This window comes from Temnothorax nylanderi, unplaced genomic scaffold (assembly GCF_030848795.1).
Source record: "Temnothorax nylanderi isolate EJ_2023f unplaced genomic scaffold, tnyl_v1.0 TNYL_tig0033_pilon, whole genome shotgun sequence".
Lineage (NCBI taxonomy): Eukaryota > Metazoa > Arthropoda > Insecta > Hymenoptera > Formicidae > Temnothorax > Temnothorax nylanderi.
The window spans coordinates 1234037-1260418 of NW_027249095.1; the positions used below are offsets into that span (position 1 = coordinate 1234037).

Consider the following 26382-nt stretch of genomic DNA (forward strand, 5'->3'; position numbering starts at 1 on the left):
CCGATATACGATGCGCAACGGCGGAGTTGTTGGCTACGTTGATCTGTAAAAGAAAAATATGAAATCCAGATTATAGCAACGTTAGAGATAATTCATATTTTAAGAAATAATAATCATTGCGCGCATCTCTGTGTACATTCATTGATTGTGTCTGTCTTTCAGATAAAAATTTATATAATCACAATAATTTTATTAATACTTAATTTACAATTATATATAATTATTTAAATTGATTATTAAATTAACAATAAATTTAATAATTTTTAATAAAAATAGAATATTTATATAATTTCTAAAAAGAATTCTTTTCGAGAGACTTTGATAAAACTCGATAAATAAAGGCATCCGATTTTTTCGTATAAATAATCCAAGATAATAAATCTCAAATACGTGGAAAATATAATATATTTTTTGTATATAATTTCATTGCTGTAATGCAAAATGACGGAACGCGTCATTCGGCTCACGAGGCTAAACAATTAATTCCAAGGACCAAGTTTTTAATTGAGTACGAAGAAATAAAGAAACAAGAAAATTATTTACCTCGTGGGTGGTTCCGCCGTCGCCCGATGCCTCCCAGGCCTCCTCCTCCTCTCTCGTTCCCTCGTTGCTCCTCGTCCATGGCACTCACACGCGAAAACGCGGTTATGTCACGATCGCACGCGCACCGATCACCCGAATACGACGATCGCGCGAAACCCTCGGCACTCCCGTACGCGGCTAACCGTACGCGACGCGCACTTTGTTGCATCGCGACCGACGAGGTGTAGGCACGATCGGGAAAACGAGATGTACGAACGTACGGAGCACGGAGGTTACGTCGCGCGAACCGGCCGGCGTGACCGATGATGAGTCCCGAATGCGCCGGCGGAAATTCGAAAATTGCCCGGCCAACTTCACGCGCCTCTCGCCGCGGTGACGCTGCACCTGTTGCTCCTACCTGCACTTCCGTGCACTCTCCTCCGCGCGAACCTTGAACAAATAACGCACGCCCGCGTTTTAGGGCAATCGCCTGGGCAGGTCCCGTGTCGTGAAACGGATGGAAAGCGAGCGAGAGTATCGAAGCGAGTCGAAACCGAGGTCGAATATCCGCTGATCGCGACCTCGGTGCGTCTTGCCGACCACTCGCGCGACGGATCACGATCCCGCGGCCAGATCTCACGGAGATACGCGTTTCAACCAGCCGAATTTATACCGCGTGTTCGACGAATTAATACTGCGCGATTGACGATACACGAATCGATCACGATAGTCACCATACTGAACACGTCGCGTCGCGTCGCGACGTCCACGTTCCGTACCTGCCTTCGTCCGTTGCCGGAAGCATCGTCGGCAGCTTCACCCCGCTATGTACGCGCGATACCGCGCTAGTCAAATTAACGATCATTTAAAACGCGACACCACGCTAGCCAAGTTAACGATCATTTAAAACGCGGATCGCGCGAAAATATACAATCAACGCACGCGCAATAAATTCTGAACGCTTATAAATCTCGCGGTATGCATAAATGAACGATAGATGCGTCGCGGCTTCTTCTTACTTGAATATCTCTATCCGCGATTGATGCCCCATGCCTCGAATCCAGAAACGACGGCCGACCATGTTCAAATGAGCGGGAAATTAGGATATCTGTAAATGCAGGATATATCTGTTTCGCTAAACAGTGCCGGCCGCTTCGATACTCTCTGCTCTCGCCAATCTTTAACCGTGGAAGTTAGATGATTGATGATACACTTAATGATGTTTAAGAGTGAATCTCTCTCGTGAGGAACGATCGCATTTGAAGTCTTTGGCGAAATTGCGTATCGAGGGATAATAACGCGGCACGCGCCACCGGATGCCCGCTCGAGCGTCGCTACGCAAATGATAGCGCGATCGAGCGCGGTGACCTTGTTTATCGAACGACACGCAGTGACGTACGCATCGCAAGAACAACGCTGCGTGCCAACGATCGTGCTATAACAATAAAACATTTAATATACGAAAACGTTAAACGTACTATCCGTATATCTTAAGTTAAAATTTCAATAAAGGGGCTATCATTTGCGCTTTGTTTCGTGGACTCGTTGAATCATTTAAGATAATGATTAATTCTGTTCAATTAAGATCGACGTGTATGTGTGTGTGTGTATATTGAAATATTTAAAATGTATATTAATAAATATGTATAAACATTCATGCGCGCATCGAATTAGAATTTTAGTTACGTTAATTTCCAAAACGCTCTTAACTTTTATCTTTTTCTAAATCTTAGTATAAGAAAAAATTTATAAAATAATGCTGAGTTTTGTCAAAAATATTTTAGCAAATATTAATACTTTAATGTTATAATTTTACTTCACTTTCATGTATAATTTCTATCAAAATCATGAACTTATTTCGATTTCTAAACATATAATTTTTCTAAAACTTAATCTGCGTTAATAGAAACGGACATTAGGCGACACAAACGAATGTGTACGTAATAAAACATATAAAATATATATTTCTTTTGTGTTTTATTATTGCCAGCGATTTCTAAATACATAATAAATCGGAATAAGTTTGTGATTTTGATAGAAATTATACGCGAATGTGAAGTAAAAATTATACCATAAAAATATTAATATTTGCTGAAATATCTGTGACAGGACTTAGTGCAATATTATTTGACAAATTTTTTTATGGCGTCCTGTACTGGCTTCTGTAAGACTATATTTCAGCTTATGTATCTCTGTATGGCAACAGATCGTTCGTAAGATTCGGGATAGAATCTAATAATTTTATCCACGAAACGTCGAACATGACGGTGTCAAACAGAAAATGCAATTGAAACGATCTCGCGGCGATCTTCATGGCCGATCTGTCGCGCGGCCATCGCAATTATAAGCCTCGGTTTTCGACACGGAATTTCGCTGCAATTCGCCGTTTATCTAACCGGCCGAGCGAGATGCCATAGATTACCGCGGTCGTTTCACCGCGAGCCGGGAGATCCGCGTTACCGGGACGATCCAAATATATATCCGAATGTTTCTCATGAATCACTGATAGCATCGCGTAGGGCCGAGCACTTTTTCGTCCGTGGCTCCGGCTCCGGAGAGCATAGGGTCTCATTTGGAACACTGGGAGCCCCGCGGTTGATAGGTGTCGCATGATTGAAAGGTTCGCCCCGCGAGCCGATCGGCTATCGATCGATGATTCCATTTCGGGCCGCCCTCCGGGAACTTCTCCACGAACGCGAACGAGACCTGTGGACTTTCTTAAGCGAGGAGCAATAAGATCCTGCTTGAGATACATCTCGAAGAGCCGGTCTCAGTGTTCTATCGTTCCGTCTCTCTTTTTCGAACTCCCCGAAGATATTGAGATATTTAGGTACTCGACGCGGTCAACGTCTGGCACTCAGAATCGAGAACCGAATGGGAGGTCCGAGATCAGTCGTAAAGTAATATTCGGAGAACCGAGAAGCGAATAATCTTATATATTTTTAATTGGTGAAATAAATTTTAATCCGGAAACGAGTGCCTGAAGTGATTTTTGTATCCCAGTATCGAAAAAATAAAGTTCACAGTAATTGTAATGTGCTTCTTTCATTTTTTAGTATTTCTTTTGTTTCTCCTTACTTTTTTCAGAAAAGTAAAGATAAATAAAGTAAATCTGTATATATATTGTGTGTCCTTAAATACTAATAAATTACAGAATAATAAAAAATATATGCAATATATAATTAATAACAATGACTTTTAATTGAGGTGTAAAAATTACCCTAAGTGACCATTTATGAAAAAAGAAAAAATTAGTCGCCCGTTCCCGGATTAATTATATTTATCTGGAACAAATTTTGTAGTGCAAAGTTGTGGCACTTCAAAAATATATTGCTATGGAAATATAGGGTATAATAAAATTGTCTACGAAGAAAACGCAACGACAAAAACAAATGCATCATATTAATACTGACAAGGGATGAATAATAACGATGTAAGAGGGTGAAACGAAGGCGAGAAGAATAAATCTATCGTGAATGCACCTCTCTTGCGCAACATGGCCTCAGTTAGCTTATTCGCTCCTATCGGAGATTAATCTGCCCATTAGGGTAACTTTGCAGCGTCGAGAGATGACGTTCGCCTTTCGAGGGGTGGGCGGTCTGTATTCAGCGTCCTCGTGCCGTCGTCATAGAGCGTCGATACATCAAGCTTTGCATGCCTGATATGGGAACCCGTGTGCCGTCGCGTCCGAACGCGGGGGCGAACTTGCCGTTTAAATCGCGGAATTACACTAGAAAGCACCGGCAGATTCATGGGAAACTTTATGTTCGAATGTCGACATACATTATGCAAGTCTACAGTTTAAAACTATATTGCAAAACTATATATAGCCCTAGTAGTATATCCGAGACACAGAATTTATTAAAACTCATGTACGCGCGAGACAAGAATTATTTTAGTGAGTAAATTAATACTATGTAATAAATAAGCTAAACAGAGCAAGTTAACGTGGAAATTAAGGTATTATAAACCGAGATAAATAATAAAAATACACAAACAGAACCATCACATTATCTGATATTTAAAGATTAAAATTTTGCGAAATTCTATACTCAAAGATTCCAATTATTTTTTTTATACAATTGTATACAATTTTTTAATGCTAATTCATTTATTAAACTATATTTTACATGTACGTTTGTGTTTGTGATTATAAATGCTTGGGTATATATATTTAACTTTATTAGTGGCGACGAAAGGTTTTCAAACAAACGCGATCCTCGGTAGCTGCAAAGCGACGAGAACAAATCGCCACTGATCCTAAAGAAACAAACGCTATATCCTAAGTAAATACTCGAGGATGTTGATTCCGTCCTGGGATGGAATCGATTGCACGTTGACGTCGGTGACTTAGCATCAATTCATCCCGTGACTCCAGAGCCGGTTACCGAAAAAGGAAAGTAGGTGGGGATTGTGACAAACCCCGACTTTTATGCACATCGCTGTCAGAGGGGTGCGACCGGCACGTGCCGATCTCTGTGGGATAATTTGGGGAGAAGGGCGCTAAAATCAAACCTACCAAGCGGTGACGTAATGGAACTTGAAGAATCGCTTTTGTAATTTCTTTGAAATCAAGAAAATTTCGAGATACACACAAATATAATAATATATACATATTTTATGACATGTCAAAACGATTTATGTCATAACATTTTAGATTTCGCAAAGATAGGACGCGTCGTAGACAGTTTACGTTTAGTTTCCGTTAGAAACTTTAATTAATTTCCTAATAGTTAAGAACAGTCAAAGTCTGTTAAATATTCGTCTTCCGAATTATTTGGACGAAATTGCACCGTGGATTACAGACTTGGAGAGAAGCACCCCGTTTTTTCTTTCTGCTCGGAAGAAAATCAGACGGGATCGGTAACCGCGAAACAAGGTAGTCGTGCGAGCGCACGGCGTCAGGTGAGGGTGGAAGGCGCCGCCGGGCAGATACATCTCGTAGGTGTAATGTTTAACAATGCGGCGCTGCGGCACACACGCAAAGGGAGCGCGTGTGTTCATCTAGTGCGTTCAACCTAGCACCTCGGTCGCTCGCTTACGGAGACCAGCGATTTATGTACGGAGGAGCCCGCCCACCTCTAGTATCTTCATCTCGGCCGAAGGACGTGCCGTGTCTGGAAGAGAGAGGTGAAGGAAGACCGGGAGGGAAAGGAGCGGGGCGGCGAAAGAGTGGAAGTGACTGTCCTCTAGAAACGACGAAGGATGGCAGAAACTCTCGCCTTCTCTCCAGCTTTTTTCGCCGTCACCGTGCAACCTTTAATTAATGAACCGAACGATGTTCAGCCCCCGGCTGAACATATGTGGGTACATGTTGATAGGCGTTGCCCCGCATCGGTAGAGAAAAGATTGGTTTCCGCGGAGGAGGATTTTAATGTGACGAGGTGACTCGCGTTTCATACGTGGCGATCAAAAGTTTGTCGGATTCGACGCGCGCGCTGGCGGGGATGAAATAAAATCGCGGGTACGAAATAAATCTGCCTCTCTGGTGTATTATTAATGCTGACGTTTATTAATACGTCGAATTCTATAAGCCGCGTGTGTGTGTGTGTGTGTGTGTGTGTGTGTGTGTGTGTGTGTGTCAAGTGTAGGTACTCGTAACATTATAATATCGTGACCCGATGCCTTTCTGAGGCCAACTCTGCCTACGCGATTAGTTTACCTCGCAACTTTAGACACTTGCGCGAGAGAGGTACCTATACATATAAATAAAAAAGAAAAGAGGAATAAGGATATCGACTGATAATGCTGTTATTGCATGCTGAGTTATATATCGCAATAAATGCGCCTCTTCTACATCGGCGGGCCTCTTCTCTCCGCGAGAAAGCGATAGCAAACGATCGCGAAGAGCGATTCTCCAGGCGTGACTTAGCGCATGCACGACTCCATACGTTATAAATCAGCGAGCAAACCATCCCCGACTAAATCGACTTTGCGTAACCAAAACTACGAAGGGTGACTGTCGCCGGGTAAGATGGGGCGGGTCGGGGGCGAAGGGGGTTCGCGGTGGTTACCGGTGTGAAATGTTCCCATGAGGGGGTCCTGCGGCCGGCGGAGAAACGGGGCCGACCGACCCCAGTGTACGAAGTCCTCTTCTCTGACACGGGATCCCTAACAGGACAATATGTTACCCGTCTTTCGTTACGCGAGCCATCAGACATCCGATTATACTTATTATCCTGTATTATCCTGTATTGATCGTAACGCGGTCGCTCGGTCTGCGGAGTCGCGAGAGTCTCACGCGAACGCGGAAGATAATCCTGATGACTCGAGGAAACGTCGTTAACAATTATAACGTTATGCAAAAAGAATTTGAAATAGTATGAATTTTGTTTCATTACCAGTTAAAATATCGGTATCGGTTATAAGCCGTGTTTGTAATAATAGTAAGATTAAATGAGATTATGCTTCGCCAGTAAATAACTAACAATAATAATAAAGATAGCCAGTTTGTGTGTGGTCGAATAGCTCAGACGAAATTAAAACTCGATAGATAAAATATGCAGGACGTTGCAGATCGAGAAAAATAGAAAATATAGGTTCATAGATTGGATTAGAAAAAAACACTTTCATTTTCTCACGTTGCATCGCGCGGAGTTACGCCACTCCAATTAACAAACAAGGATTACCGCGCGTCGGCGAAAAATTCCTGCACGTGAGAAGAGTGCGCTTTCGAAATTACAATAATCATAAAGGATCCTTTTATATTTCCATCGTCATTTTTAGCATTCGCGATCGTTATCTCTTTCCTGAAATAAATACACAGTCGTTAGGTGTGTAACACGGCACGAACGCGCGGCCCTTAATTAACAGATTCGCACAATCGCTGATTTCTCTTGTCAGAATTGCTAACGAGCTATTTATTCAACTCGATTCAAGATGATTGACCGCGAAATGCTGACCGTATTCTAAACGAGAATTCAACGTTAGACGTGTCCGAGTTAATACGCAAGACGTGAATCTAGCACGAGTGTAAATCTTCCGCGGGAAGAAAGAACTAATCATAGAGGGAAAGAGGAAGAAAGCGTACTCGTAAATCTTACAATTATCTCCGTGTCATTTACGAGTCGCAATTCAGCTTTAATAATATCTTACAGAACCGTTCGGCGCAAGCTGTTATTTGGCTACGTAACTTCGATCCCCCAAGGCCAGTCAAGCTTCCTTCATCGGAATACGCAGATTATTTCGTATACTAATCGCGATTCGCAGACGAATGTGCTAGCCGCGAGAGATCCGTTAAGTCATGCGGCAAATATTGTTGAGAATTACGAGACGTAAAATTTGCTGCTCGCATTTAAATTGACGAGCCAAACACACGTAACTGGATCAGATTAATCACTCGAATAGTCCTACCACGATCGATATGGATGTCAAATTCTTTTTTTATTCTGCCACATTAATCCTGACTCAATCGAAATTATTTAAATTTACGTAAAAGTCAACGAAACACACCGTCTGCAATTGACATACGATATGATAGATGTTAATATTTATTTGAACATATTTTATATTATCGCGTTAAACTTGATCGACAGAAAGTTTCGCGTGAAATATTATTACATCCATTTTTTAATATATGTTGTTTTAGATATTTCGCAACATATACACGGGATGACACCGAGGTGATTCCCCGGCGACAAAATAAAATCAGAATTGCGCTGTATGAATCGATCGGGGGCCACGTCGCAACCCCAGAAAATGATTTCATGTGGGGTGGGTACTGTGATACCACGCAAATCTGGGGTATCGGTGACGGAGTTACCCTCGAGAGTGTTGGGATTAAAGATTAAATAACCAGCATCCCATCGACCCCCGAGTTAAGCGCCCTTTTAACGTCCGCCGTAGTTCACAAGTGGCTCCCGCGATCTGCCACGGACGTGCCTTCAAATAGCGAGAATCGCTTCAGTTACTTTTTTATATTTAAGACTATATCTCGACTAACAAAGACTTTTGTTAACAAAATTTCTTTCAAAAGCTAGAACCAATTTTTTTTTACAGATTTTCTCAGTTTAATAAATGCATATTGGTACACGGAGAGAATTTTCTATTAAAATTTACCCTGAAATCATGGTAATGTTGTGGGACAACATGTACCACCAAGAATTTTATGCGAGCTATTCTGATTAATATCTACCATAATAAAAAATATTAATATCTATTACATTAAAATATAAAATATGTTTGATTAATTTTACTAAAATATATCTAGGAAATTTCAATAATTTTTCAAAATTTACCAATCTGCTTGGTAATTTTTATCACGTTGTTTGTAAAATGTCTTTTGTATATTTAAAAAATTCCTTGGTTGCCAAGTTGTCCCAAGTTTGTAGTAAATTTAAGGGTAAAATATAACAAAAAATTCTCTCCGTGTAGTGTGATTTATTCGACTGTAGTAATATCTCGGAAAAGACATGCAAAAATCATGACATTCTCCTAATCTTCTTTTAATCGTGCATTTGCATTTGTACTGGTCAACGATAGACGCGCGAGTGCGAGGGGGATACGAAGCGTCTGAAGGGCATGAAAATCGAACGTTCCCGCTTCGAAGTGCGGGAAAGTAAACGAGAAATCGTAATTCCTCGGCTAGCGACATCGATCCTATCGTACGTGATCGACGGTGTCGTCCTCGCGGCAATCCCGTAATTACGTTAACGTACTTACACGCGCGCGGATACGGGCACCGCCGTGTGTACACAGCGATACCGAACCGAGAGTCGGTTGGCCGGCACGAAAATTTTAATTGGCTTCGGACCTCTAATCTCTTCCTAATGATCTCGGGTTCGCGCGCCCATCTGTTTCCGGCATAAAGAGAAAAAAAGGAACGGACAAGACGCACGGCCAATGCAAGCTTACGCGCTCGGATATCGGCAACGAGTCGGTCGCCTGAAAAAATCGACATTACGATATTGCCATCGAATTTTGTCTTATAAGTTTTCATACACGACAAAAGAAAACCATTTCTGAATTATTTCTTTGCTGCCTTTTAAAGTTTTAAATGAATATGTTGCACACGATTCCTCTCGGAAATTTGATTTATTCAAAATTGCATCTGTAAATTACGCATTTCTTTTCTTTATTCTGACCTTTCTTATCCACGTATTCGATTATTGAAAAATGCAAAGCAAAAAAAACTATTTCTAAACCTTTGCTATATTTTAAATTATTTTTACATGTATGTGTCGTGTATGATATGTTTTTGGAAATGAAATTTATTCAAAGTTGCACCTATAAATTACGCATTTCTTTTCTTTACTCTGATATTGTCCTCGCATTCGATTATTGAAACACGCAAAGTCCAGTATCAACTAAATAAAGTTAACTAAATGAACTAAATAAAGTCATATCTACATTACGGAAAACATAAGCAGTTATTTGTAGGCGCTTTGCTCTTGCACACACAATAAAAAAAGACAGATTTATTATAACAAAGACTAGATCGATTTTATTGTATGCACTTATGGTCGCACGTATTAATTTCCGCGCAAATCGGTCGAGTTTATTGGTTATTCAAGAGACGCTGCGCATCACCTGCTGCACCTCGCGCTCGACATCGACCGATGACTGGCTGGGCCTAATTTGTTTGGCGATTAAATTCGCGATCGGTCGGTCCGTTCATCCGTCGAATCGATCGCCAAAATGCCGAGACAACGAACGAACCGGCCGCCGCGCCGCGCTAATCGGGCCACCGGTGCTCTCGTCGTCGCGTCGTTAATGGCAGGTTGTACGATCGTAACACACGCGGTTATTATTGTAATGGATAAACGTGCTTCCGCCAGGGACGAAGGGAACAAGGAATAATTAGGAGGCAGTCTTGATTTCGCGAGAGCGCGCCCGTAATGGGATGCAAATTGCATTAGCAACGAGCGGGATATCAAGGTGCATCGCGCGATGCGATCTGAATGCAATCTTGGCGTTAACGCCGCGACGTATTGTCGGGGAAAATATTAATTTCCGGCATATATACACAGGCCGACGCGCGGCGAAAGACGGAAAAACGGCGGCTGTGTTCGCGCCGCGTGACCTCGGCATAAATTATCGACGATGTATTCGTAATGTACGCGCGTAAAGAACATCATTAGACGCATTAACGGCACGTAAATACCCTGAGAACAGAGTGTTAGGCAGACGCAAATGGCACGGGGAGCAGTAGCGAATTCCGTAAATCCCATTTGATCTGCCGACATAAAACAAACACGCCCATCGCCGTGCCGTTCCCGGAGTACCCACACTACAGGATCCACACGCGGGGAAGTTATCCCCCTGCGCGTGGAATTTGTATAATATAATTCGATGCATCCCCTAAACTTATTCACGTGCGCGTGAATACCCTTTATTCGACGATCGCCAGTTTACTTTTGCGATAACGCGGTTTTCATCTCTCCAATTTTTTATAACAAGCATAATCGACGCGAAGAACTGTCATTGAGGATGAAATAGTTGGACGCGCCAACACAGTACAAACTTGAGATTGTATATATATTGTATATTTGTTTGATTAAATGTGTTATAAATTCTCTTACAAAATTCTCATTACGCCCTGTGATTTTCTGTCCGCTGAATCACGCTGAATTACGAGGGTGGAATATTTTTACGTCCGTTGTGCATCTCACGCGCGTACCTCGAAACGATTTTTATAAGGACGAGCTGGGAGATGTCTGTCTTTCATCGCGGCGCGCACGGTCTTAATTAAAATGCGCGCTCACACGCGCCGAGAAGAATTTATTCACGCTCACACAATCGGGCATCGCGGCTGCATAAACTCGAATCTCCGTAAAACGCACGAGGACCCCGTCGATGTGCTTCCACTTTCTCCTCTCGTGGTCGCACAATGATGGCTGCGGTTGCCACGATGCTGTGTTTGTTGGCATTTTACTTACAGTTCGGTTGACACGACCGCGATTAATCGATGACGGTCATTCACTGGTCGTCATCGCGGACTTGCTCTATTCGACGATTTGTATGACGGTAGTTCACGAGTGCGACACGATACCCTCTACGGTGACGCTTCTCTTTGTTCGCCGACATGGGAAGTGAACATCGCTCCGACTTCATTCTCGCTCCATTAAATAGATAATGAACTGAAGGTCTATCCATCGTTTTGTCGTAAGTACGCGCGTATACCATTATCAACGGAAACAATGAAAAGTATTAAGAGAATGTATTAATCAGAAGAAACTGAAACGAAAAATATCAATAGCCCGATATGTTAGATTTAAAAAAATAAAATCTGTTGCCTGAACATTTTTAAGTCTTGAAATCACAGAATCTGAGGGATAGAATCTTTAAAAAATTTCACCAATTATTTTTCTGAATTATATGTATAATTAAATAAATAGAATTATATGTTTAAAAAATAACATTAAATAATTGTTTGGTAAAATATTTTTATATCTCAACGAATTTGCCAGGTTACTAAATTGGTTTATTTAATATGTAGATAAATTCGCAGAAAATTTTGTTATCAGACACATGTGCATGCACACGTGCATGAATGCAACAAGGAAGATTGATGAGAAACGTGGCGGCTGCACAATGGCTCTAACAAATTGATGGGTTAATAAATAAGTAACTCAAGATGGGCAGTAGCCCTTTTTGGAGTTTAAAAATTTTACAAGGGTGCGATGACCGGACGGGGGGGATTATAGCGCGTGTGAAATATTCCAAGTATACGAGTCATTTCATGACGATAACAATATGCTGCGAGGAAGGGGTGGAAAATAGGGCGGTTCAACGACGATAGTTGAAAATCGTGGCGCGATACACGCCGACGTGCTCGATTTTTTCTCCCATTCTGAAAAATCGATTTAGCATAAAAGTTAATATCCTCAATTATGTTTTTATGACATGGCCATAAATCTAATAACGAATTGGAAATAATCGTTCGATAAGCAATTGTAGAAAATCGGATCAGCAAATATTTTTCGCGCAAGACCGTCGTAAAAAATTAATCCAAATTTAATATTTTCAACTTTAAGATTCATCTTTTTTTTTCCACATCGGTAACGCGATGCAATCATAGATAGATATGAAAGCTGGTTGCGGCGCTGCATTGTGCGTGTCGACAGGCGAACATATTCGAAAAAGAGACATCGCTGTTACGGGAGAACACAATAAAAAAAGAGGATACGTGATGCAAGACGTGCTGCGAGGGTTTACTTCCGCGTGTCGGCGGGCGTGCTTGTCCGTAGCTGTGGGATGCTTGTTTGCGAAGTCCCCTCTTTACCATTTCAATGCTCCAATCGGCTATGACAACTATAGCGTCGTATACGTACTCGATACCCATGAGAATTATGTCAATGGTCGAGTTCGTTCGTGCATGCGAGACAATGGCGGACGATCGCAGACAAGTCAGGATTTTCTCCGAGATGCTCGATATCTATAGAGGTAAGGGCGCGAGAAACGACGAAATTCCTATCGCCGCGTCGTAACGAGTTTACGGCGGACCATAAAAAAATGCCGTAACGTCTGCGCAACGAAACGATAAAACGCGAGAGAGAAAGAGAAAAAATTTGTGCGAAACGGCGTTCGTCCCCAATAGAATTTTCTCACATGGTTGTGTCGGAAAGTTCTTAGAAAAAAAAATTCGATGAAATCGCAGTTTCCCACTCCGCCCACCGATTGACGATCGTTTTCGTGCGAGAGCCTCGCACTCGCAGCCTCCCTCTTTCGACGAAGGGGTTACGTTACGAAATTTAAAAACATCCATCATCTCTCGCTTCAACCCCCTTGGTGGGCCCTTCCTTTCTACTTGGCACGCGCCGTTATAATACTCGGGCTTAACTCGCTTTAAATTTAACTGCCCTTTAAAACTTTAACTGCGCTCTACGAACGAGCTCGAACTCGCCTACAGCCATGACAGCACGTCTACGCCAAGCCAACGGACGCCCGACCGTGGGTGAAGCTACTCCCGAGAAGGCGCCGTCTGTTTTTACGAGCTCTCTATCTCGCCGTTCTTTTGTTGCGCGAGCGCGAATCGACAAGGGAAAACGCACTAAAATGGAAATTTCACGTGAGCTTTCGATGGAGCGCAATGTCGCGCGAGCCCGGAGATAAATTCATAAAACCTCGCACAAAAGTGGCCGCGGAGATGAATTTTTTTATTGCGCTCCGATTCATTCCGCCGCTACGGTTCACTGCGGATATGCAGTAGATCAACCAAACATTTCTTACGATATGCTAAGATGTCGAGTACATAGATACTAACATTTTCACACTCAAATTGTTTTCGATATTTGGAAAATTGGAATCGTTTGAAAAACTAGAACCTTTCATTAATTAAATATCTTTGCAAGTGCTACTTTTAAGGAGGAAAAAATTAATAATACATTAAGATCCTCTTAGATTCAACTAGAGTGAACAAACATCCGCTTTGCACTTTTACTTTCTTTATAATCTTATTTGCATATAAATTAAGGAAGAATTATCTACCGTAAAACCCGCGCGTACAATTCTTTCGCGACAGACGTATGATTAATCCAATTGCTATCTCCGCGGTAATCCAGTTTAGGTCTACGCCAGAAATTTCTATGGCCACATGTATCCGTAATAAATGGTAGCCGAGTATAAGGTCGAAGGATTTACACGACGGGACCTTACTCGCGGCGCCGTTGTCATGTATCATATACGACGGATACTTTCGTTTATTATTCATGATGCGATGTTGGCCGCGGTCGCTCGCTGGCGATACGTCGAAGCCCCTGCGGATGTTCAACAGTAAAAACGTATTCACGACTTGGACCATTTAGACTCGCGATCCATTCCATCTCCCGAGATATATCGCTGCCCTCTTCATTCAGAGATTCTCGAAGCGAAATTAACTTCTTAAGAGCGTTTTAGAAATATCGCGTGAATTTATAAAAGCTAATTTTTTTCCAATATGACGTATCGAAATTTGCCCTTTGCCGACTGTTATTGATAAGAGAAAATATGTATATTACCAATATAATTAACATCGTTATCACTTCAGTTTTAAAATAAATTAAAATTATATCTCTATTTTAGCCCATTTCAAGTATCATCGAGAAGAGATACTTTTGAGAAATATAGCGAAATCTATCTTGTACAATATTGTCGTCAATCATTACAAAGAAGACTAGTGAATATATTGCTTGCGAAACAGGAAGGAAAAACAAAGAGATAAACCTTGGATGTAGAGAGAAAGGGAGACGAAGCAAATATGGGAAAGGTAAAGTGAAATAATACGAGAAGGGAGAGAGGGGGAGAGAGAGAAAGAGAGAGAGAGAGAGAGAGAAGAGAGAGAGAGAGAGAGAGAGAGAGAGAGAGAGAGAGAGAGAGAGAGAGAGAGAGAGAGAGAGAGAGAGAAAGAGAGAGAGAGAGAGAGAGAGAGAGAGAGAGAGAGAGAGAGAGAGAGAGAGAGAGAGAGAGAGAGAGAGAGAGAGAGAGAGAGAGAGAGAAGAGAAAGCCGCAAGGGGGCGAGTTATCTCGGACTATCTCACTCGCTGAGCGATCGTCTTTTGGTTCGGCTAACGCGCGACTGCCGCGTCGAAACCGGAAATTACGTCTGGGGTTCCATCTCCGGTGTTGTGCTGCCGAGAGAGTTGGTGCCGAGAGACTTGGCGGAATTCGCCGCCGTGAGAATGCGTCGCGGTGCCCGGCAACCTGAAGCAATGCGACGCGACGCGACGCGACTCAACTCGACTTGACTCGACGCGCCGCGCCGCTGCAAAGTCGGAGCAGACTTATTAAAGTTGTAACCACTCTCGTCTGCTCTCGGCTCGCCGCCTGCCGCCTGCCGCCATGGAGCTCGCGAAACTGTTTCCACTTGTAATAATAACGACGACGAGGCGGGCCGGTTCCGCGACAAGCGAAATTTCACGATGCTCGCGATGAAATTCACGTCTCGAGAGAAGAGATGCGGTGGACGCGCACAAATGCGATTTACTGGAAGCGGGAGTCTGTTTACCAGGCAGCGGCGAGATATTTACGAAAGATATAGAAGTGTCGCGACGACATCTTCATGTCGAAATTTTTAACGCCTTGAAACAATATTTATTAAAAATGGAAATATTTTGCATCTTGAGTTACATAGAACTTACAAATAATTTGAAAAGATGCCATTTTTGTCAGTCTGGATCTTGATAGTCTAATAATAATATTTCTGTGTTAATTATATATATTTTTCCAAACCCAGTAAACATAGTGTGCCGATTACTTGTCGGTCTTAAAACAGCTCTTTGTAGAAACAGTAAATTCACACTTAAGCCGATAGTCGATTTGACTTTTAATGCTAATCAAGCATCCTTTTAATCGCTGTAAAGAATTTATTGCGAAAAATACACATAGAACTGATACAAAACGTTGACATAAGAATATATATTTGCGCGAAAATCAAATTTTTTTTAAAGCAAATGTTACTTTTTTACATCCAGGACATATATTTAATGGCAACTGATCTTTTCCTTAACGTCATAATGTTACAAAGTAAAATGGCATGTTCGCGCGGATTAATCAAAAGATTTCCAGATGCGGAAACAACGCGGATACAGCGTGTAAGGTGTATATACGCGCGTGCGCGCGCGCGTGTTTACGTATCTGTATACAAGAAGTACTAACTCTGGCGTCATTTCCTAGAGCGAGGACCAAGTTACTGCAGCGACATCGGCGAGTCCTCGACGGAGGGTAATAAAGCCATCTTGCTAAGGGGGGTTTTGCCTCCTCCACCCACGCAACCCGCCCCTGAGGAGGCCGGATAGCGATCTATACTGCTGGTCGCCCCTCTCATCGTTGCCTGGCAACCATTCTCTCTCTCTCTCTCTCTCTCTCTCTGCCGCCCTCATCCCCGTCTCCCTCGCTCCATGCCATCTCGCTCTCAACCCCTTCTACGGGGGAAGCTCTTCCACCTCTCACTCCGAAGAGATGTAGAGAACGAGGATGATGAAGGACGAGAGATAGAAAGGGATAGAAAGAGACACGGGAAAGGGAAGGAGGCCAGAGATTGCGCCCTTATCTCGTCAGATACCGACCGCCCCCTGCTTTCAGTTTCCGTTCCATCCGCTCTCCCTTTCTCACCCTCTCTTTCTCTCTTTCCGCGCGTTACTCCTCTCCGTCCGTGCCGTTACGTTCTCCTCGTCCTGCCACGACTTTCGCCCCGGGGTGGATTGACACCCGTAGGGGCGGATGCAACGACCGGCGTCCGATTCGATCTGCCGCAATAAAATTATACCACCGACTAGAGAGTGGCGCCTGTACTTTGGAAATCTTGCAACACACGCCGCATTTACGAGACAACCCCCGATAGTACAGAAATATTTTTCGATTATCATCGCGTCTCGATTTCGATGTATTTCGCGTACCTTAAAAAAACTGTGTGGATGAAAACATTAAACACTTATTCGGATGCTGCTATTTCGATGGAAACATTTCTCACGTAAATGCTCGCTCGAAATTCATTACAGCTCATCATCAACTCTTAGCGTGACGCGCACATCGCGGGGATAAAAGGTCGTTCCTTGATTCTTTCACAAGAAGTTTCAAAAGACGATAAAAAAAACACCTCTCTTGATTTGTTCCGCCCCTTTCTTTTCCCTCGCCGTCACATCTCCTCCTCTCATACCTCATATTTTCCCTCGTTCCTCTTTTCCCTCGTCCATCATTCTCCCTCGCTCCCTCTTTCTCTTTCCTCTCTATCTTTTCACAATCTCCTTCCCCCTTTTTCCATCTCTTTTCGAACTGTCTCTCTCTCTCTCTCTCTCCGTCTCGCCCCATCCGAATGAAGGAGGGAGAAACCGGGACTGATAACGATTTGATGTATGGCCCAGTGATGTCACTAGTCGACGGGCAAACTCCCCTTTTCCCTCGCGCAACGAGGAACAGATTATATGGATCGATAGGATTACTGGGCAAAGGAAAAGTCGAAAGCACGAAATTTTTGCCTGAAAAATCCTGCAGCTCGATACTCTATCCTGTTCTATATTCAATTCGTGTAACATTGATATGCAGTCAGTTTAAACAGTACGCTAAAGAAATATATTTTTCGAAAAAAATCACCTCTTTGTGTATATCATGCAAGCATTTACTTAAGGAAAACTCTTTCGTTTTCGAAGCTTTCATATAACTCGATATTTATGTGTACGTATAGACATCTTAATTTCAGCAAAATACTTTTATTTTTCAAATTTGAAACATAAGGCAAATAAGAGCAAATAATATATAAAATACAAAAAAGTAAAATACAAATTACAAACATTTTGGTCTTAAGGTTTAGATCCCATTTTTATTTTTATTGCTCCTTTTAGCTATATATTTGTTACTATTTTGTTACAGTTAGCTAAGAGAATCGAGTATATTTTATATTTCTTTAAATGAGAAAATACGAAGTCGTTAAATACTAGATTATCGTTTAATACTGCAAACTAGGATGTAATCCAATAATACAACGTTCCCGTCCGACCCGTTTATCAAATTTCAAAGGTTACGGGGGAAGGAAAGAGTGGGTGTTTTATAATTCCGCGTTTCTATCAAGTTGCTCGATCGTTTCGCCGCGTGAAACGTATGTTTCCAAGCATCCGCGACAAACTGCGGGGGCGTACCTTCTTGTTTAGGTCTGCGTCTGGTAATACACCAGGTCGACCGGATGCCGACGGTATAGAGCGGGTGGTAGTCGGCGGGTGATTTAGTAAGATGAAAAGCTACGTCCCCGAGCAACCCCCGGCGGCGTTATCTAGCGTAGACAGAGATTGCCTGTTCCTTACAAAACCCTACCGGAGAGCAACGCATCCGGGATATCTTTCACCGTTTCTCGAGGCCGCGCGCTCCGCCATGGAAAAGCCCGGCTAGCAAAAATCGAATCTCGTCGAATTAAATCGACCGAAGTTGCGTTCCTTTTTCTATTTTTGAATTGACGAGACAGAAAATCCTAATATTTTGGAGCGAATTCCGTTCTTTTTTTTTTTATCGTTTCTCAATGGAAAATTTTAGTTTACACCCAACTTATTAGTTATACATTACTCATCATATACGAGGCTTCTAAAGGAAATATACTCTCGTTGCATAACGCCAGAGTCATCGCTGATCCTTAATCGATAACGCTATTAATTGCATTTACGAGGCGTTACCGGACGAGATAAACGACTCCACTGAAGTCTTCACCGGCGTATAAGGCTTCTTTGCCGGGCTTATCTGCATGCAGAACGCAAAACTATCGATTCACGCAAAAGTCAACAGCATACGTAGCAGAAATGAAGACTGGAAGCTAAATTAGTAAGTGCAAAAACGAAGCGAACGGAAGCAGTAGGAACATCGCGATAGACGGATCAATTAAAGCCGCGGGAGCTATGCGGGAGTGTGCAAAAACTTGTGCATATACCATTACGTATTTCATAATACAACAGCTAACTTATTATCTTCTAATACACGTATGAATAATTAATTTAATAATTCTTATAAATAATGCGCACAATATAATTGCTTATAAATTTCCAATCTATAAAGGTCTTACGAAAACACTGTGTTCAGTGCGCTTATACAATGGTACCTACTTCGTTTTAACATTTAAATTTTCGCGACATGGCAAGTACATGACGCTCTTTTCTTGAATTCTCCCCACAGCTGCAAAGAGTACAAGCGAAACGTTAACTTTCCGTAAACGATCCCGTTAACGACTGAAAGAATGGAAAAACTTTTCCGACGCGGGGGAGCTTAAAAAATAGATGGACACGGGGGGAACCAAGCGCGACGGCAAGATCCTTTTTGCGAGGAAGAGAAAGAGAGGAAAAGAAGGAAAACGGGGAATAAAGTATGGCGAAAGCGAAGACGGAAGAAAGGAGAGGATCTCTGAAAGAAGCTCGCGGCGCCGACGGCACGTCATTCTCCGCAAGGAATTAAATTTTTATATCTCTTGCTGAGAGTTTGAGCGATAGGAAGAGGGCAAGTCGTCCGCTCGTACACGGTAGATACTCGCCCGATGGGCGTTTTAATTCAAAAGTCGGATTGCCACTTCCACTAACTTGGAGGAGCGCGAACGAGAAGTCGGAAAGGATATTCAATTTATGATAACGCCGCTCGCGACGAAATTTTTCTATCGTCGTTATCGTACGATAAGACGTACGCGAGTGGATCGTGCGATCTCTCGAATTCTAATTTTTCGCGTCTCTCGTGTCTTATTATTGTTATACAAAATGTATTAGATAATCAGGATCGAAACAAGTTGTTGAGGTAATAAATGTTTGCCCCATGTTTAAAGTTCGAGAAATTTTGATTTTATCTCTAACAATCCAATTTTTCAATCACTTAACTTTTTATTTTTAATTACCTCAGAATAAGAAAAACATTTAAAAATTTAATACAGGGTGTCCGTCACGTTCTAGGACTTGGCAATTTTTTAGGAAAGAATATATTTATATATAATAATTGTATACGTAACATATTGTATATTTTTAACATAATTACACACACACTATTTATTTTCTAACGCCGTATTTTGCATATTTATATTGATCTGCTTATATATTAAGGTTTATTTAACGAAGCTCTGATCCTCGACTTCATCTTCACAATTATAACAGACTTTACAGTGAGACAACACGATGTAATCGTACTCGAAATGACTTTAAAGAGAGAAGATTTCAAAAAATGATGGTCAATGTTAGCTCTAAGGCCGAAAATAAAGGAAAAACGTGTAAGAGAGAAGGTGCGATCGTAAAACGCGAGTTCAAAGAACTCGCTATATACGAAGTAAAGAATGAGTACGTGAACGAAAAGAGACGCGGCGAAAACGTCGAAGAAAGTCATAAACTTCGTAATCTGTCGTAAAGTGTATCTACTCCGGAGACTATCTCGCCAACAGCTTATCCCGTAAAAGAATCGAATATTATGAGAAAGGGGAGCAAAACGCGAAACGGCCTAGTTGATTCTCCCAACGCAGAGAAATATACAATAATTTTGCAATCCGGAATCTCAGGTGTCTTTTAAGGAAATAATGTGCACAATACATGATGCGCGTAAAATACACTATAATATAAAAAATATATGTGTTTATGGTAATCCGTATATATCTCGATGAAAAGGAAGTTTGCACTCGTTGGCATTCGCGCAGAATTATGCTTGCCATGAGATCGTAAGATTGCGTTATAATTGCGAAACCATCGAGATCACCTTGTCGCAAGGCCGGGATAACGGAAAGCCGCCGAATCGCGACGCGTAAGACGGGCTTAAGGGCCGAAATTGGTTTCATCTACTGTCGCTTAAGGTGGAGCATGAGAGTCTGCTGGGGATCGATGCAGTAATTTCGGGTCGTGGCTTCCTCCGTCTTCTCTCTTGCACCCACCCCCTCCTCTCTCTCTCTCCCTCTCTCTCTCTCTCTCTCCTCTGCTCTCCTCCATGTCGTAGTCTCTCGCGAAACCGCCCTCTCGAAGCCCAGGAATCGCCGGGAGAGCGAAGGAGACGGACGAGGGATCGGGAGAGGAGAGGAGAAACCATCAGATAGCTTTGGCCTTAATATCCCTCTCCGAGACCTCGGAGACGAGATCCTGGCACCCCCTTTTCCTTCTCCTCCGCATAGTCCTGTCTGTATTCGGTCCACCTAACTAACATATACACACGTTCGGACGGTTCGTCTACGTGCGTGTTTACGTAATGTTACTCACGTTATTTACTCACACACATGCGCGCCGTGCTATCGGACTCGATCAGCCCCGCGGAATTCAGGAAGAGAAATTTCAGGAAAATTAACGTCGAATTTGGAGACTGTAAAAACTGGTAGTCGCGCTGTTGACGCTTACGCGCTGCAGTTTACGGTTCGCATCGTTTTGCTATATCGTTAGACCAATAATTCCGGGCGTCGTGAAACAAGCCCGCATGATGAATGAACAGGTATGAAGACATCGGGCGTGATCTCGACCGAAGACTGCTGTCTGAGGAATAGCGAGCTAACAATAAGTATATCGAGTTCCTTTGCATAATTTATTCGAGCTCCTCCCGTTAGACACGACGTCGAAAATAAGGGCTCGGATTATAAGCGGCCGAGATTTATTGCGTCGTCGCGCGAATGTAAAAGAAAGATCGGGCTGCAAAATATTCGAGAGAGAGAGAGAGTTGTTGCTACGAGTCCCGCCGATGCATCTCGGCGCACACGGCGCGAGAGCGCATTGTGGTCAAGTCTTATCAGAGTAATACTGTTCACGAGAACTCGCATACGAGTGCCGGGACCTTAAGATTGCTCCGTTCGGCCGTAACTTTCGCAGATTCTAATCGAGCGCGCGTAATTAGAACGAGAGAGCAATTGTCGGTAATTAATTGGAGGCAAATTAATTAGCTCGACCTGACTACAAGGTGGAAAATCTCAATAACGCTCATTCGATCGATAATGCGCGATAATGTATTGCTTCGAAAAAATGCTATCCGTCGAATCTATCGATCCATTTAACGAAAAACATTCGAGTCTCTTTTTTCCCAACTTTCTATTAGCAAGTATCCGCCGCGTTATAAAATTTAAAAAAATAACAAGATTTAGATTGCAATTTGTAATTTTTAATGTTAACTTTAAATATTTGCATCTCTAAAATGAATCTTGCAAACCACGAATTTATTTCTCCCTCTCCGAATCCTTTATTCAGATATTTGTTCAGGATCCCGTGTTTCTCTTATAAAATATGCGCAAATTGCTGTGATGCGCAAACATGGTTATATGCTACGATTATCTTATTTAAAGTATACTTTTGTCACTTTTACAGTATGATAATCGCATTCTTTTATAAATCTCAATCCGCGCTTCTTTATTTCGTACGCAAAGCATCGATCAAATTAATCCCGCCTACCCTCCGCTCGATGCATGCAAAACGATTTGTTTACACACGCGATTTCATCCGCCGTACTTCTGCGATTGATGCATGCTTGACGGTAAGCATTATCCACCTCTTTCATTGTGAATATTCAAACAGAGATTATAATAAATTTTACAAACAAATTCGTGACCATCTTCGGAAAAAAAAGATGGATCGAACCGAATGGATAAAAGATGGTTCGATGTCACATGCTGTGATATTATATACATAAATGCAAGAAATTTTTTTTGTTATATGTATGATATTTTTCGCCAATTTTTATACGGCTGATGTAAAATTATGAAATCAATACTCGAGTGAAATATCATAGGCTACTGTATCAAGTTGAATTATACAACATTCGACTTGCTCGCAATGCCTGATAATACTGAACTCATTTTCCGCGAGTTTAAGTCCGCAAGAGCCGGGACATCGGGTTATAACGAAAGAACGGGCCGCGTGGGCTGGCAGATGAAGGCAGCTTTGTGGAACGATATCGGTAAGTGGAAATCAGTGGCCGAGTGGCGCCTGTCGACTCGCCGTTGCTCTCTCGCACCCTCTCTCTCTCTCTCTCTCTCTCTCTCTCTCTCTCTCTCTCTTTGCGAGCGCGCGCGCAAGAATCCCACCACCTCCGGAGCGTTTACGCTCCTGGAACCGAGGAGGAGCGAGGGATGCCGTCCGTATACCGGGAACTCGCTAACTTCATTAAAATATTGCCATCAACACGAGGGCCATTGTTTTCGAGCGAGCCTTCCTGCCCCTCCCGCTAACCGGCCGATTAACCACCTCGAGAGACCTCCTCCAGGAACAGCCAACTGCATCCTCTTTGTACAAGCCGCGCAAGAAGCGCAATTCCTGCGAACTCGCTTCGCGGCGAGCAGATCGTGCATCGATAGCCACCTTGAGGAATACGCATCCGCGATCGTGACTTCAGAGAGAGAGCGTGCGGCTCCGAAAATTATTATTATACTATATTTCACCGAATGCGTATTTTTTTCGAATCATCAATGTCTTTTCTAAGATCTTACGTATCAATAATCACCGTTTATCGTATCTTCGATAATTAAATCGTTCCTTAAGATTCCTTAAGATTCCTTAAGATCCCCTCTTGTTTTCAACGCATCTTGAATAAAATATATTTTCTAAGAGGATCTCTCGGATGACGTTCACGAAGCCGATATAACATATCGCAAGCTTTAATGCTTCCAAAAAAAAAATTTCGAAGGCCCCCAAAAACCGAGACTCGTTACTCGAGTCCCGTCGAAGCGGTTCTTGTTTGCATTTGCAATACCTAAACCTAAACGTTCGCGATACTCCGATCTCGACCGACGGTTTTTCGCCGACGACGCCGAAAGACGATTAATGTTGGGCGGGCATTCCGGCCGCGTCGTCCGGACATCCGCGCGTCGCGATCCGCGCATGCATCGGATGTCGTCGTTAAACGGCATCGCTCGCGTTGCTTGCACGTTGCGGACGACAAAGGGGGGCCCCTCTAATGAGCGCGGTGCCGCGCTCGACTGACGGAGGACACGAGCCGACCCGGGGTTCGTGGTTCGTGCCGCCAGGCCGCCTGTTCCCCGACGACACGGACCGCAAATCCGCGTCGTTGTCCTCGGCATAACACATTGCGCATCATCCCGTCTCGTTTTGGCTCGCCTCTCCTCCGCCGACCGGGCGCGGACCACGCACGTCGTACGAGGAAGCGGCGGCGGCGCGCGGCGGTCGGCCCGCGCGGCTTTTTGCCACGGGTGTAATTGAGCCTGTCCTCTTGTCTGGCTACCGTCTAAATGAATTACGGGACGAGAGAGGGAGGATGAAAACGAGGCGGACGCGCTCGCGCTCGCGAAGCGGAGCCGCGGGCTGTCCGCTTCGCGAATTCCTTGTCCGGCTCGCCGAGTATATACGATCGATCGTCCGCGATCGCTTTTTCTCATCCCCGTAGATTAATTTCCGGCGTTCCGGAGGAGAAACAACGGAGACGGAACTGTCGTCGCGAACGAATATGGAGCGCGAACAATTTGAATGTGCAGGTTGCGGTTCTTTTTATAAGTTTGCTCCGTTCTCGTTAGCAGCTCAAATCGTAATTACGTTTGTTCTCGAATTCCGAAGCTCTCGCGTTCCGTACTGGACTTCTCGTCTTCATTGCGAAATTGCAACGCGACGACGGCGGACGGCGGACGGCGGACGGTGAGACACGCTACACGTTGGCGTTTGTTAAAAACGCTCGAGTGCGCGTGCTTTTTGCCAACAGGGCGTAATTGCCGCTGTCTCGACCAACATGCAGACAGGCGAGCTGAGTCTAAGTGAATTATGAGGCGCCGCGGCCTCTGAAGAAGATGCAAACCGCCTGGTACGAACTTTTTTTGCGAGTAAGAAGTAACTCAATCCCTCGCAACGCGTGCGGCTAAATTGTTCGAGGATTTATTAACAACGCCGGAGAAGAGCTAATTAAACGGGGCCGAGTATCTCGAAAATCGCATTTAATTCGAACAGTTCAATCATATTGATTTAGCGAACGCACAATTTTTAACGATTTCATAAAGTTAATCCGATAATCTGCGCGAAAATACGCCCGTTATATTGATTCAACATGTTACGTCAATGTGCACGCAACAGCTTCCAAAAACGCGCGCAAACGCTGATGCTGTTCGTCGAAAGAAACGGTGTAATATTACATACGGTCGATTCTGTAAGGGTCGCGCGGTAAGCTGGTTGTAATTAACGAGGGAACGAGGAAGTGCGCTAAAGAACGCGCCGAGTTTGCTGCGAGATCAAAGATCGGCCGCCGTTAAACGGTTCTTATCGCGGCTTTTGCGAGAGTCTCTTTCTTAAAACATATTTTCTATACAAGTACGATATATAACTTCATACGTAAAATAAGAGAGTTCAAATGAATCAAATATATTTTATACCTAATATATATTGTATATAAAATATACATATTATATATTATAAAGAGAGAGCAAACACAAAATATTTTTTTAATGAATAGTATTAATACATTATACGTGTGTGCTCAAAAATTAAATCACATTAGCTTTGTATAAATAAAATATAGAAATTTATCACGAATTATTTTAACGCAAGATGCGTTAAAGAAAAGTTATTGTAAAAACTCTAGACACATATTTCATTCGTTAAACTTCCTACGTGAATAAAAGTGTGTGTGATTGATTGGATAGAAAACTAAATACAATTTGTGATGAGTTGCCGCAAATTCTCCTACGCAAGATGAACTAAACAAGATTATTATTAAAAATCCTGATATACACTTATTAAAATATCTACATGGATAAATATGATTAAATTGATAGACAACTAGATATAATTTAACAGATATTAAATATTTTTCAAGAATTCTTTTCTTTTTTTTTAGAAAAAGAATAAACTTTAGTTTATAAAGTTCATTTTACTAAATAGGTTGTATCTTGCTTCATATGTTTATTACCCAAGTAGCAAAGTGACGTCAAATGACGTCTTAATAACGTCTTAATGACGTCTATGACGTCAATAAGACGTCTTCTGACGTCACTTTGCTACTTGGGTACATTATCGTTCAAACTGTGTGTGTGTGTGTGTGTGTGTGTGTGTGTGTGTGTGTGTATTCGCGGTGTATTAAGCTCGGCTCCATGGGTTCGTTAAGTCCACATGACTGCAAATTAGTCATCCCTGCGGGAGCTTCTCCAGTTGTTATCAAAAATGTTATTTGTTATCAGAAATATCATTGACGCGACATCTTCCGCCAATCAGACGCAAATCCTAGGATACTAGGCCGATAATGCAAACTTTAAGTAATTATATACGAGTATTATACCGACAAGTAGTTAGCTGTATCTCATGTGTCGGTATCAGAAAGAAACCTAGTGGTCGTACTCACGTTTGACAATCAGATAGAATCCATCCATCACTGGCGCCTCTGTGCACAAAACGTACGCCTTGAACTATGTAACCACGGATGTTTCCGGCGGGTAACACAGAATGTCCACGATCCCTGTTCCATATGTTGCACGACTGTCTGGTTCTATTCCGTACTACGTCCGTAGAGTAACTGCGTAACAATACATAATAAAAATAATAAGTA

General features: G+C 42.7%; 1 long non-coding RNA gene across 1 annotated transcript; it reads right to left on the bottom strand.

The window, feature by feature from the left end:
- LOC139770876 (uncharacterized) lies at positions 1 to 26356 on the bottom strand. The gene is made up of 3 exons (XR_011717841.1): positions 26179 to 26356; positions 544 to 972; positions 1 to 43 (listed from the first exon to the last, which is right to left on the bottom strand). It is a non-coding gene; the product is annotated as an uncharacterized lncRNA (long non-coding RNA).
- Positions 26357 to 26382: the final 26 nt, after the last annotated feature.